Source organism: Nestor notabilis, unplaced genomic scaffold (assembly GCF_000696875.1).
Source record: "Nestor notabilis isolate BGI_N333 unplaced genomic scaffold, ASM69687v1 scaffold5130, whole genome shotgun sequence".
NCBI classification, from domain to species: Eukaryota; Metazoa; Chordata; class Aves; order Psittaciformes; family Psittacidae; genus Nestor; species Nestor notabilis.
In genome coordinates, this window is record NW_009910542.1 from 11111 (window position 1) to 26756 (window position 15646).

The window sequence follows — 15646 nt, forward strand, 5'->3', positions numbered from 1 at the left end:
CAGGAACCTGCTCCTCAGTCTGATCCCTGCGAGCATCCCAAAAATGGTTAGCATTTATATACGTGGGTATCTTGTGTTATCAACCCGAACTTTAAAGCAGTGCTCAGACCCAGTTGTAATCCCCCTCCTGTCAGCCAAGCTCCATTCCTAGCCGCGGTGCTGGTAGGCATCCCAGCGTTTCTCTTTACTCCAGCTAGTGCCGCTAAGAATAGCCGTGGCGATGCCGAGGAACAGGATGTGCAACCTGCTGGGTTTCCTGCATTTGTGCTTGTGCTGCTGGCCTGGGCTGCAGCCTGTCCTCCTTCATCTTCACTGCTGGACTCCCTAGGTGAATTCCTTACATCTGAAGTCTTAGACGAGGCTTGCTGCAGGGTGGCCTTTGCGTGTTTCAGTTGCATTCTGCAGTACAGGCAAACCCTCAGCTGAGAGATTTACTTGCTGCTGGTCTTTCCTGCTTCAGAGTATGGCTGCTGAGCACCAGTGGCTGCGGCTGGCCTGCTGCGGAGCATCGGGTGAGGGCTGCAGCCCTGGACTCAGCTTGGATGCTTGGTTTGATGGGACCTTGTTGTCCTTCTAGCAGAGGGTGCAGCAAGTACAGCACAGGGGGGCTTAGCAGGTAACCCGGTCATTGGCACTCGTCTGATCTTGGGGCTCATGCTCCAGTTTAGGAGTGACCAAAACTCCCATAGACAAAGGTGGCACATCCTGCAATACCCTTGAGATGTTTGCATTCAGCAGCACTGGCTGGAGGTGCAGCCCATTGTCTGCATCCTGGGGTGCTGTAGGACTTTCCCTGAGCCAGTTGCAGATGAGCTTGTTTTCCCTTGGGAAAACGATTATGTGAATTAACGGAATTTGGGGGATAATTTTCACTTGTAATTCTGTGGCCATGTGGGAAACTTCTGACATGGGGCTGGGTCTGTGTGCTTCCAGCTGAGCGTGAGGAGGGGGTGGGTGAAAATACCAGGTCAAATCCAGGCTCAAACAATTCATCTTCCGATGTCTGTCATCATACCCATAGCGGCAGAGGTCTCAGACTTTCATGTCATGCTGTTTTGAAAGGATTTGCTTTTCTCACATTACCGCTCAAAACAAAAGAAGGGAAGATTTGTGTTTAATTATCACCAGAATTAGTAGCCAGCCTTGGTAGCTGTGTTTCCAGTCTGTCTGCAGATCTTCCTGCATAACGTAGGTGCACAGCAGAGGCACTGATGAGTTAGTCAGCAAGCTACTGCTGAAAAGGTGTTTGGTACATATGCTCAAGCTTGGAAGTGAAATGACAGTTGGCACCATAGTGTCCCAGTTACCTTTTTTTGAAGGAGTAGGAAAGCTACAGAACTAAACAGTGAGTCAAGCTGTGTGGGCAGAGCTCGACATGTCCCATGTCAGGACCGCGCTGGTGTCACGGTTGCAGCATGACATCAGCCATATGTGAAAAGCTCAGAGCATCACCCAAGCTGTGTGTTATTCAAATCTCAGTAGCATGTGCTGAAAAGTTGCATGTTTGGGTTGTTTTCCTTAACATATCCAGAGTTTAGCCATGGAGCAGCTCTGCTCTGGAGCCAGGCTGAGAGAGCTGGGCTGGGGCAGCTGGAGAAGAGAAGGCTCCTTAAGGGGACACCTTAGAGCAGCTCCAGTGCCTAAAGGGGCTACAGGAAACCTGGAGAGGGGCTTTGGACAAGGGCCTGGAGGGACAGGCCAAGGGGAATGGCTTGAACCTGCCAGAGGGGAGATTGAGATGAGCTCTGAGGCAGAAGCTCTTCCCTGTGAGGGTGCTGAGGCGCTGGCACAGGGTGCCCAGAGAAGCTGTGGCTGCCCCATCCCTGGCAGTGTTCAAGGCCAGGTTGGACACAGGGGCTTGGAGCAACCTGCTCTAGTGTGAGGTGTCCCTGCCCCTGGCAGGGGGTTGGAACTGGACGAGCCTTAAGGTCCTTTCCAACCCAAACCAGACTGGGATTCGATGATAATGTCACTACCAATTAAGATGATGAGCTGGAAGGCCTTAGACCGTGGTGTGCAACTCACCTGTGTTGCAACAGTGCATGCCATTGAACCCAGAGTCTGAGTGCTGCTGCCCTTGTGTGCCCTCTCTAAAAGTACCTATGAAAATGAGGTAATGTCAAAATAATGTTTCTCTACTGAAAGCTGTTTGGATTCTAAAGTCTGCAGCTTCTGCAGTAGCCTTCTGTCAACAAGAGGCTGGCTGGGTGGCTTGCAATGCCTCTGACCACAGTTTCATTGCAAGACCAACATCTGTGGTCCTCTGAATTGCTGGCCTCTGCCTGGACAGTTATCTTAGCAGTAACAGCATGTTTGGGAGTTTTGTAACAGTGAATGTGACATGGACAAAGAAGGGGACAAGCACTGGAGTTAGGTTTTAGATTTTTTGAGAATGGAAAGTTTCATCTGCACAATTCTTGCCAGACCTTTCAGCTCTGGGAGTATCATGAAAGCAAATAGCTTCTCCCATGGTGGTCACACTGCTTAGCAGAGAGCAAATGAAATGATGGCATCAGTGGAGAAAGATGAGCAATGGAAGGTGTATGGGGTTTGCTTTTGGATTAGTTATCATTTTCCCCCCTGGAACTGTTCTGGGGAGGGTAATGATGTTCTTTGGTCTTCCTCTATAGCTCTGCAGTGCTAAACGGCTTATAACTGTGAGACCTACACATGGCATCTGCGGAAATCAAAGCTAGTGAAAGACACGGAAAAAAGTGCTTAAACAGGTCACAGCTGAAACTGAGACCTTCATCTTTCCCAGGCCGAGAAGGCAGCCAGCACAACCTGAGCTGTACGTCAGGAAAGGACAGTGTGAAGAACCAAGTTTAGACACCACTCAAAAATGGTGTAGAAAATCAGGTAACAGTAGTTTTGTTTCACACCTGAGCATATGAGAAGTAAGCTTGTACTAAGAGACTGCAGCTTATAAATAATGTCTTTGCTTGGAGGCTTTTTTGCTGGCAATGGTTAAAATCCTGACAGAGCAGTATTTCTCCAAATGACTTGAGGTAAAGTCAAATGCAGAGAGTCCTTATGCAATATGGAGTTCCCCTTTCGAAACAGTGTTTTGGAGAGAAAAAGTCACTGGTCTGGGCTAGGACAAAGATTGCTTAAACAAAACAAACAAGGCTGGTCTGCCACCATCTTTCCCTTCCCCTTTATCTCTAAACCTTAACCTTAAATTACAAATCTGAGGTTAATGCAGTGCAGTGAAACTGCAACTGCTGAAACCAGCCCTATTTTAATAGATTTTATTTATTACGATGATGTAGGTTTGAAAGTTCCTCTAGATAGCAGAAATATTTCTGGCCTTTTAAGGTTCAAATGCAAGTGGTTTTAATATCGTTAAGATTGTTTTCAAATGAAATAATTAGTTCTCCTGATAATAAAGTGCTTCATAATCAACAAGAACATTATTTAGTAATTCCATATCCTTGTTTCTAATCTTGGTAGTTCACAGAACATAGAAATAAGCTTCATTTTCGAAAGCCTGACCAGTTTTTGTGGCCTTGGCATATTTGAAGTATCAGCTATAAAGAAAGGAGTTTTCTGTCATAAAATCTGAGCTAACTGCACAACCACTCGCCACTATCCACTCGTCGCTTTAGCACTGTGCAGAACTCTGGGTGGCTGTAGAACGTGTGAGAACAGGGACCACCACAATAAAATAGGGTGGAAAAATCTTTGCTTGAGCTTCACAAAGAAGAAACTACTTCAGTGATACATGAGAAAAGAAAAGGTATCTGTTCTATGCTGCAGTTTTGCTTGTATTATACACAGCACCCTGCAAAACTAACCCTCCAACACACCAGTTATAGGTTGATGACTTTATTCCAGAAATACCAGATTAGATCCCATCCTGTGCAATGGTTTATCCAAGCAGTGAAAGAATGGTCGGGAAGAGTGGAGAGCACGATAGCTGCATTTCTGGACTGTGTATCACTCAGGTGCTCCTTGGAGTACATTCATTTCAATATTGTATATAATGTGAAAGTGTATTCAGGGTTTTATCCAAATCTGATCATCCTGCTTTTCAAACAACTTTGTTCTGACAGGTTCTTTTCGAAGGAGAATGTCTTAACCAGATTGACTCCTGAGTGCCTTGTCACATCAATGCCTTCAAGTGGGCACTGTATTTCCCTGTGCTCAGTAAGAATGAGACTCTGAACCAAGTCACATACTGGATGGAGAGTATAAGAGACACGTGTTGAAGATGAGAGCAGGTTAATTCTCAGCACCCTTAGCCTCTGTTAAGGAAGTTTTTTATTGGCTTTTGGCTTTTTTCCCTGTAAATGTCATTAATCCCAAACATTTCCACTTAGATGTAGAGGAAGAAAGGCTGAAAGTTCCCTGAAATTTCACTGAGGCACTTTTTGGTAGGTGTAAGCTACTACAAAGTAAATTGGGTAGGATGGTAATGGGGTTTACAGAACCCCCTAGAGCATGTTTTCTTTCTAGCATCTGTCATAAGTAGATTATGAATATAAGAACCTGCCCTGGTACAGTGTTGGGAACTCTGACAGAGGTGAAAAGAGCTCTCTGTTCATAGTGCTCTGACCTCTGTCATGCTTTTCATCCATCAAATGTCACTAGATAGTGTTTAAAGAAATATGAAGTACTCTCTGAGTCTAGAGAGTGTGACTGCTCCCTGTGTAGCAACCGTGGTTCTCTGAATGGTCTCTTTTGTCTCCATATGGACTTCAGTTTCCCCAAAAAGCTACAATTTCAGTTTAAGGATGGCCTTAAGGGATGGGAGAAATTCTGTGGGCACCCAGCAGGACCACTAGGGATAAAAGCCATCCTCCCTCTGACTGCAGCCCAAGCAGACCCAACCTGAGGGATGGAAATCCAGCACTCCTCCTAGGAGAAGCCCAGGTTGCCATGCTTAAAACCCTGACTCTCTGCGTAGGAAAGGCATCCAAATCAAGGCCATGTCTTGCAAAGGCCCTCCCTTATAAAGGGAGGGATGCAGAAATGACTGCCTAAACCTCATTACTTCTTCTTACCTTGTGCAGTTGGCTTTTCCAGGCTGTCTGCTTTTCCATGATGACTCCTAGGCACTGCTTGGGCAGGGCTTGTCCTCTCCCACCATAGCACTGAGCTTGCAGGTAGGAATCCTCCGAGCAGGGCTGCTGGATGCTTCCTAGTCCAGTAGTGGGGAAAAACACCCACCATGAGAGGTGCACCGTGTATGCAGCACTTCACTACGTACATGACAAAGTCTCTAGGACTTTGGAATCACACAGACTCTGGCTTTTTGTGTAATGCTGTATAGTGTTGAGGTAAAAGGGTAAAAACATACTTACTTTAAAATAAACCTACATTGTAACAGGGAGCCAGAAAGACAGAATTAGTGCTGCTTCCTTCTTTAATAGGGGTCAAGCTGAGGTGGAGAGAGAGAGTTTATAAATGTTTTCTGTCCTGTTGTTTCCCCTTTGTGCTTTGTATGGCTTCTTGTTAGAAGGTTGGAAACAGACGTCCCTTAACTTCTGGTTATTAAAAAACCAAAGAGAAGTCTTGGAAAGAACCTGGGGTCTGAGAACAGAGCAGGGAAATGGGAAACTTAACAAATACCCTGTTGTTATGACATCTGTCATTTTAGCATTAACAAGCTCATGACTTTAGCTGTTGTATGATTACAGCTCCGCTCTGCAGATGAAGGGAAAGGCTGTTAGACCTCTCAAGTAAAAGCCTTCTGCATGGCAGGATGCTTTAACCTCTTGTATCCTGAAGCTATTTAGCTAAAGCAGCCTGAAAGTGATATTGAGACAGGCTTTTGTGCGGGTCAGTTGGGAGGGATGCAGAAGCAGTTTGGCTCAAGGGTTTTCCCCATTTTATTCTCTTTGATGCCCAGAAGAGCCAGGAACAAAACCCCAAACCCAAACTAACGTGGGTTGGTTTTGTTGCTTTGGGTTTTGTTTGGTTTGGTTGGTTTTTAAGTTTGAGTTGACCATACTTCGGTTCTCTTAAAGGAGATTTAAGAGACCATCCTATTAAACTAATAAACATCACTGGAGCAAAACTACGGTAGATGACCACTGCTTGCAAGGCAGTAAATATATACCAGCCACTAACACGGAGTGGTATTTTGGTTCATTTAAAACAGGCCTATGGAAGGAGCAGAACAACTGTACAAACACTGGACTCCACATAGTGTCTCTTGCCACCTGTTTCTGTGATTTCTTTAGCCTGTTGACTCATATTTTTCCTTTCTGAAAGCTAAGGAACGTGCCTGCCATGCTGGAAATGCTCCTGGTTCGGTTGTAATCCCAGACAAAGCTCCCCCAGAACCATCCCATGGTGATAATGCTTCTGTCTTCTCTATTTTTTATGTGTCAGGGGGTGAAATGAGACCCCTCCACGACCTGTACACAGCCAGTGCTGCAAAGATACAACGTGCATCCCTGCCCCAGCACACGGCCTCTTACACAGCAGAGGGGCTGAAAGAAAGGGGTTGTCTTGGTGCTCAGAAGTCCAGAGCATGTTGGGTGCAAGCAGACCTATGGCCACCTTGTCCCAGCGAGCTCCATTGTCCTCTCTCAGGGTGAGGAAGTACCACCTCCAGCTCACAACTGCCTCCAGCACCTCCGTGGACCAAGTCTCATGGGATGTAAGGACAAACCACCGTGTTCACGTGCTGCTTAAGATGCTTCTGAAAAGCCCAGAAGCATCAGTTTGCACTCCCAAGTGCTGCCAAGCCCCTGTGTACTTTAGGAGCATACATTCCATGTGGTTTTTCATAGCATTTAGGCTCCTTAAGGCATGTTTGGCAAGTTAAGGCTCCTTAAGGCATGTTTGTTTGCTTTAAACAGGATTGAGATTGTCTTGGGAATGCTACTCTTCTGTACAGAGGAGATGCTACCTCGTGTGGCATGACTGGAAAGCACAGGGGTGATCTGGGCACCCAGAGCCCTTGCTCAGGTCATTAATAAGCAGCTGGTTTACTTCTGTTGCTTTTAATGACGTTGAAATGAGAGCAGGAATAGAACAGGAACCTACATCCTCCCCATACACTTTAAAAGTACCAGCACACACATCTCAGTAGCTGGTGGTGGCCTCACTGCAGTGACAGGCTCATGGGGAATGATAACTTTTTTGGGGGGGGGGTAAAATGCTTTAACTTCCTGAAATAGTTAAAACCCCCACTCCAAACCACTTTCCATTTTGAAATACTTTCCCCTTTCTAAGTGAAATTACAAGCTCAGGTTTGAGTAGGGCAAAACATTTGGACCCCGGTAGCTTTTGCTAAAGACTTCCAGAGCTGCTAACACCTAGAGAATCAGCTCCTTGCACAGGGCTAATGAGAAGAATGAGAGAAATGACTCCCTACAATGCAGTTCAGTGGTAGAGCTAAGATGTTGCAATTAAACTGTGCTGTTGGGTTATGCATATTAGCACACGACTTACTCTTTCAATGATAAATGTTGAAGCAAATAGAGATCTAAAGCTTCTGGGGAGGGATAATTGGTAATATTAGGCTGGCAAAACACAATGCTTTCCTTTTGCAAAATGCAAATAGAAGTCCAGCTCACTGAAAACACAACGAATTGCTCCCTGCAAGTGAATTGTGAGGCTGAGCCACATTTCTTCCTTTTGAAATACAGGTGGCACCTTCTGCTTTTCTTTTGCCTTTTGAAACGAGGCAAAAATTACTAGTGAAACCCTTGAGGAACACCTACCAGCTTTCCAGAGGCTGGTTGCAAAACCCTACCGAGGTGCTAATTTACATCCTTCTCACCCCAGCAAAGAGGGTGCTGAGAATATCAGAGCCTGGCTGCATGGGGATGTTGCTCTCCATCTGATGCCAACATGGGCGAGTGCAGCCTTGCTGCTGTCACTGGGCATGAGGGAGCCAGCTGCCTCCAGAGGAGCTGCACCACTGCCATCCTGGTGCATGGCAGCAATCCTCATGGATGGCTGCAGGCACCATGCACAGCTGCAGTCGTTATGGATGAATGCAATCCCCATGCACAGCTGTAATCCTTATGGATAGATGCAATCCCCATGTACAGCTACAATCCTTATGGATGGATGCAATCCCCATGTACAGCTGCAATCCTTATGGATAGATGCAATCCCCACACATGGCTGCAATCCTTATGGATGGATGCAGTCACCTTGCAGGGCTGCAGTCCTTAGTCTTCATGCAGAGCTGCGCAGGGTGCCCTGGACTGGTGCAGGGGGTGATCAGAGGCTGGGCTGCAGAGGGGCAGCCCCAAACTTATCTCTCAAAGCAGCCCGGCACCACCCTGCCTGGGGCAGCAGCTCAGGGACTGCTGTGCTTGTGCTTGAGCTTGAGCAGGGCCTGGCCAGCAGCAGCGTGACCCTTTGCCACTGACTGACGAGGGCATTGCCCCACAGCTGCCTCAGAAGACACCAGCCCCGTGGCACTGCTCCACCAGGGCACAGCCTGGGGTGGAAACCAGCACAAGGGGGTTCTGTGGCAAGTGGAGCAGGAGCAGGGCTTGCCACAACCCCAACAGTGTCAGCAACCATCCTTGTGCTAGAAAATGTGATTTGCCAACACGAAACCGCCCCGGCCGCATGGTGCAGAGCCCGGGCAGAGCTGGAATCATCCATCACCGCAAGCAAACGGGCAGCTGCTGTTGGCAGGGAAATCCATCTTTGACAAGAGCCACAGTGAGCCATTAGCTTTTAACCAGGTTTGAGGGGTGGGAAACAGCTTTCCTGTTGGGCAGACCTGAAGAAGGAAATAGCTGGCTCCAAACACACAGGGCCAGTGGGGAGCGGAGAGCAGCGCTAGCTCTGAGCTCACAGCTTGAGCTCCTCACACAATGCAGCGGCTCCCGCGCGTGGACGAGCTGCAGGAAGCTGCCCTTATTTATTTGTTCCTACCGCACAGGCTGAGGCGAGGGCCCTGTTTTATGTTGCTCTGCAGGAAGGTGATAAAGTGCCTGAGAGCTGCTGAAAACCTTTTGCCCACAAATTCAAAGGGAAAGGCCACTTCTCGTGCCTTGGAAGCTTGCGAGGGCTGAGGGATGCTGGAAAACAGAGCAGATCAGAACGCGCGTTGCATGGCAGCGTGGCAGGAGGCACCAGAGCCATTCTTCTGGTTTGGTTTGGTTTGTTGTTTGGGTTTTTCTCTTTCCCCTCAATGATTTTTACTCTGCCTGCGGCCAGGCAATCGATATCTCTTTGCCACCAATAAATATTCCGGCTCTCAAATGATGATGGATTCCAGGGTGAAAGAAATTAAGTGCCCTATCGCTGTCCTCTTGTACTCAGAGTAATTCTGTGCGTCTAAGTGGAAACTCAGAGAGTGATTCCTGAACCGGGCTCCCCAGTGGTGGCAGATCTGAACAGGGGGAAACCCATCAGGTCTGGCTTCTACCATCACTCTGTCACTGACCCCTCATCTTTCATTGAAATGAGCAGAAATTTGGATGAGTTGTGTGAGCAGCTCCACGGGTTGGATTGTAGAACCATGGAATGGTTTGGGTTGGAAAGGACCTTAAAGCTCATCTGGTCCCAACCCCCTGCCTTGGGCAGGGACACCTCACACTAGAGCAGGTTGCTCCAAGCCCCTGTGTCCAACCTGGCCTTGAACACTGCCAGGGATGGGGCAGCCACAGCTTCTCTGGGCTTGCTGCTTGTCGTAGAAATGAACAGGGATTTCATTGCTTGCTTCCCTGGCCCAGCTCTGCTCCCGTGGCTGACAACCCCTGCTAAAGCAGAGAGGGGTTTGCTGCGGAGGGATCTGCAGTGGAAAGACCCATTGGACCGAGTGTGATAGTCCCTAGATGACAAAGCCACAGAGATTTATGAGCGTGGGGTCCCTCTGACCCTGTGCAAATAGAAGAAACACCCTGCTTAGGGGCTAAGCCCTGAGATCTTCTAATGACCGGGGCACTTGCGGCTTTCTTCAGCCCTCGAGCTCAGTTTGGAGCATAACTCTCACGGGGTGCAGTGAAACCTCCACACAGGTGAGGTGACTGCGCCAGTGGAGGTGTTGCAAGGTGCTGCTGAGTGCTACAGCAGCCGGTGACTCAGGTCTCTGCTGTATTCCCTGGTGATGGTGTCATCATACTAATCAGCACAAGCTCAGCTCTCCACTGCTAGTATCTTCCCAGGGTTTTGTGTGCCTTGGCCTGTTTGGATAACCAGACACATTTCTGTGTGCTCTGCTGGATGCAAAGCACTGGTAGCAGACTCCTGGGAGGCAACACCATGGGCTGAGCGAATACTGCAGGGCTGCCCCATGATACCCTTGCTGGAAAGGGAGGAACACAGGACCCCTGCGGCATCACCATGCGCTGCCCGACATGGGTGAGAAGGAAGAGCTGGAATGGTTGAGCAACCAGACCCGCAGCTGAGCAGAGTGTTTCCGCTGAGCTCCTGTGAGCCCGGCAGCCCACCCAACGGGAGAGCTGCAGCATCCCTGCTCATTCAGCATGCCAGCACTCAGCACGGCCCTGAGAGGCTGCGAGGAACGAGCTGCACCTCCCGCAGCCAAGGGGAGCTGCACCCCTCTGCTTGCTGCACTGCTGTTTTCATGGTGCCTTCTATGTGGGGTCCGAGATGCAGACAAGCACCTGAGCATCTTGTACCATGGCCCCACTGTACGTGATGCACCATGACCCTGGTCTTCCCAGCTCCCTCCTTGGCCTGGTGCTTCTAGCTCAGGTATGTAGCTGTGCCCACAGCCTGTGCACGTTCCTCCAGGACTAACTGGCTGTGCTGCCTGCTCTTGTATCTGCACAGAGCCAGAGCGGCCAGACTTGATGGATTGCCTGCCTGAAGTACCTGGGTGATCAGCTCAAGTGTTTGTTTGGGTGGACCGATTCCTCCTTGTGTCCTAATACTTTAATTGCTGAGCTCAGCCTGCAAGCTGTTTTGTGGAACTCTCTTTGTTTTCCCTGTTCCTGAAGTTAAAACCCCTTTGCCTGTATGTTCCCTGCTTTCCTATAGAAAGGAGAACAGGATTTTATGTTTAGGTAGAATATAAAGCACTATGTGGCAGGTCAGTTTAATGTGGGGCTGCTTTCTGGTGATGGGCAAGAGTACACCTCTATTTGTTCTTCTTAGTTTTCTCTCTTAGTGTGAGAAATGAGTAGCTGCCAAGCAGAGATACAGACATGGCTCAGCTCTGAGGGAAAGTACAAAAGGCTGATGATCCAGGAGACATTCTGCAAATGCAAGCTACTTTTTGGGCTGATTCCCACAGGCTGTGTGATGCTGGGGTGCTCAGGGGCAGGCTCCTGGTTTCCTCTTTGAGGCTCCCACGCAGGTTTCGTTTCCCTGCAGTGTGCGTGCATGACTCCATGGTATTCCCGGCAAATCCCTGTCACGTGCCTGCAGCAGCTGCCTGTGTGAAACATGGACGTGCCGCCACCATGGGCAGCCTGGAGCTGTCCTAGGGCACAGACCTGCACCTCCTCTATGGAGACAGACTCAGAGAGTTGGGGTTGTTCAGCCTGGAGAAGAGAAGACTCTGGGGAGACCTTGTTGTTGCCTTTCAGTTCTTAAAAGGGGCCTATAGGAAATCTGGGGAGAGACTTTTCAGCAGGGCCTGTTGTGACAGGACGAGGGGTGATGGGTTTGAACTAAAAGAGCTGGATTCAGGCTGGATGTGAGGAAAAAATTCTTTACACTGATGGTGGTGAAACACAGGCACAGGCTGCCCAGAGAGGTGGTGGATGCCCCATCCCTGGAGACATTCCAGATGCCAGGCTGGATGTGGTGCTGGGCAACCTGATCTAGGTGAAGATGTCCCTACCCATTGCAGGGGCTTGGACTGGATGAGCTTTGCAGGTCTCTTCCAACCCAAACTGTTCTGTGATTCTATGATCGAGGAAATGGTCAGGAAGCACCATCCCAGAAAACCATCTTCACCAGAGCTAGGCTCAGGGCTGGCGTTTTTCCCCTCTCCCAAAGTCAGATGTAGCTGCAGGTGCTGATGGGCTCACCAGCATGGCCTGGCACATGGGATGAGGAGGGGACCCGGTGCTAACGGCAGCACACCAGGCACCTCCTCTCCTGCTGCCAGAGGCGGGTGATTACCATACCCAGTCTAGAAATGAAGAAACGACTGCATGCAGAGGCAGAAGGGCAGAGTTTTAAGAACATGTGGGTGTCTGAGATGCAAATGCTTTGGGAAGCACCACCTTGTGCCTGATTTGCATCTGTAGGCATCTGAATACCTGCACTGACCTGGCCCATGAGAGCGCAGGGAACACAAGGAGCAGCATAGGGTGAACTCCTGCGCTCCCTTGCTGGGGATCCCTCACCCCAAGGAGTGAGGTCTTTTCCAACCTGGTTGATTCCATGATTCTAAACAGCAGCAATGATGGGATGGATGGTGTTTCCCGCTTCACCCTGCAAGAGCAGCCTGCATTGGCAGCCTCGTTGTTCTTCTCAGCTCCTCCTCCACGCAACCGTTTCTATTTCAAACAGAAAACTACTTGAAAACTCAGCAGATGTAATTTGCTTCATGAGTAGGAAACCTGCTGGTTTGACATGTCTGAATATTGCCCCAGCCCAGGCTGGATGCTGATGGCACCTGCTGGGAACCATCGATGCTCCTGGGCAGGAGGCAAAGCCGATACCGCACACTTGCCTCTCCCAGTACCTGCAGGACTTTGGACACTCCTTTTTGTGCTGATGACGGGAATGTTGAGAGCCATCACCCCAGCTGAACTGCAGAAGAGAAAGGCAGATTACCTCAGTGGAAAAACAGATGTCATTATCAGCACTAGGCTCAGTAACTTTTTGCAATCATTTCCTCCTTGAGACCGTGGTACACTTGAAAAGAGAAACTTCCTGGTTTCTGTGCAAAGGAGAGTGTCATCATGACCTGTCATTAAGGAACACCCTGTTCCAAACCTTCGTTTTCCAGCTCTCAGCACACCTGCAGCATCGTTTTCTCTAGAAAAACAGCCAGAGTCCAGCTCAGATCTTGGGGGAGCTTTGAGGGACAACTCTGTTAAAGGCCAAGAAGCGCTTCTTCAGCTGCAGCCAAAGGCTCTTCCTTTCTCCAGGTCCAACCTGTGGGTTTCCTAACTTCGCCATGGCTCTGATGTCCACCTGCAGGAATCTGCTTGACTGTTTCCACTGGAGCATGGTCCTACCATTTTCTCAGAGGGCATCTAGATGGGCAGCCAGATCCAGCCCTCCCTTAGCAGTGCTCTTTGCATGTGCACTTTCTTTTTCCATATGAGCAAAGAAACAAAGGTCTTTGCTCCCAGTGATGGGACAGCGTTTTCTGACACATGGACACAGATCTAAGTCCCAGCACTGGGAGCAAAGACCTTTGTTTTATTTCCAAAGTCTTTACCATAATGGTGATAAAAATATTCCAACTGGCTTCCTCGTGTGGCATGACCTTGGTGTGATGTTTGAATGAGGGTATCCTTTCATCCATGCCTACTTGCACCGGTCCACTTTTCAAGGCCCAGAATGCAAGCCCTTTTCCCACAAGTAATGCTGTGATGCTTTAAACCCAAACCAAATCCAACAACGAAAACAGAAAGAAAACCTGAGAGGAAAAATGAATTCCATGTCACTTTTTGGAAAGAAGAGTATGAAAACAAATACATGAGCAACACGAGCGAATGCAGCCTTCGTGTGGGGTAGAAACGCAGCTGAAATGCCAAATGCTTTATCAGTCTGAACTACCAGTTGTCTCTTGGCCAAAACCATGGGTTATTTCCACAGCTGACTCCTGTTTTTTACACACCCCACCCTGCAGCTGGCAGGGGACTGGCAGCAGTAAGAGCACAGGAGGAGGCAGGTTTGGGGAGGAAGCACAACAGTGACAGCAGCCGTGCCACCAGTGTAGGAGAAACACTGCGCAGGAGAAGGAAGAGCAACTGGCACTGCTGCAGGTGCCTGGTCACACGAGGCTGGTAGCGTGGAGCCTCACACCAGCACAGGGTAAGTGAAAGGTGGAACTGGGAGATGTCAAAGAGGCTGATGTTCAGCTGCGGAGAAACATGTTCTGCGGCCTCTGACACTTCATCCCTTATCATGTGGTGTCTTCTGCAGCACAGATGTGTGGTGAGGCAAGGTGGCTGTGTTGATAATAGTGTGTCTTCTAGTGACCTCGTGTTTGTTGAGTGTCTCCTCTTGGACCTTCTGCCATTGCCGATACGTGTGCTGAGGAACAGCACTGCAATGCTAAGAAGATGCCAACTAGGAAACCAGTGGGGTCATTTCACAGCCCTTTCCCGAGCTCTTTGCCTGGGCTCCTCCAGCCTTTAAAACCAAATTGCAAATATGCTTCAATAGCTGTGGCCCAGGGCACTGGTCCTTTTGAAGGCTACCTGTCCTGCAGGGGCAATGCCTGTGCTGCAGGGCTTCCGTGTCACTTCAGGAGGCTCCAGGAGAGCTGGCATCTACCTCTCCACTCACAGTGGCTGGAATACAGAGGTGGCTGGGCAGGATGAACAGTGCCCTGGGGAAGCTCAGCCAGCCTTGGCTCGGAGTGGCCCTCACATCTCTCAGGTCCCTGCTGCCAGCTAGAGGCCACGATGGGCTGGAGGTGGCATGGTGGTCTGTTGGGAAAGAGGCTATATTTTCCTCTTCCCTTGCACATCAATCATTGCTTCTCATCTTACTCTTTGTCTTTGTGTTGTTTGGAGCCCCTCTGCATGGTCAGAGGGGCAGAGCTAGCATCCTCCCTCTTCCTTGCCTAGGGCACGGCTCACATCATACTTCCCTTTCAGTTTCTGAATGAATTCACTGTCAGACAATAGCACAACTGGATGAAAACCCACACCCCAAAAGCAGTTCTGTACACAGCCTGGCACAGAACTGTGCTAAATCTACTTGCTTTTAGGGTTTTCATTATGAAGTTGATGATAGAGCAGTGAATACACTCCTTGTGGGTGCTCAGGGTCAAAAGAAGTTGTAACCCCCTTCTCAGGGAGCAAGGTAAGCACAGGCTGAAACAGCCAAGCTGCAATTAGTGGCAGAACATCACTCCAGGAAGCATGATGCCTCTCCAGTGGGTGTTGGCTTTCTAAGGCTCCTCAAATACTCACCAGAGTAATTAGCAGTGATCTGGATTAGACATCGCTATGCACATGTCTGTCTGCAATGGTGACATGTTTCATCACACATCTGCAGTCAGGAGCAGTTCCGAGGTGGATACACTCCCTAGCCCACGGTGTTGCCTGCTTTGTGCTTACTGTCACTCTGCACGGGAGTGTTTGTCCCGACCATTGGTCTCTGGGGTTCCTGCTCGGGGCAAAGCTTGGGTGCTTGCTGTGAGCACACCCAGAGCTGAGGTCACCCTTCATGTGCCTGTCTGCTGTCTGCAAGAAGTCCTTGCTGCTGGCAGAGAGACGATGGCTTTGCACAGCTCCTCGCGTTGTCTCCATGTCACTCTGGGAGGCCCAGGCTTGCCGGGGGCAAAGTGAAGGGCAAAGCTGGAGGGAGACCTTTAGTTTAGCCAGGACAGGTCAAAACAAGGACTTTGCCTCTGCCATAGGAAAGGGCAGCTTTTGATCCCACTGCGGGTTTATTTGTTCTGAAAAGAAAACAAAACAGAGGAGTTTACTGGGTGCAACACAGACATTTCACTCTCAGCTCCAGTGGTTATGTGAACCCTTCCCAGTCAAATCCTTACACATCCCATAAGAGAGCTGGAAAATAGGGGTTATAGTGTTTCTCTTTCACCAAAACC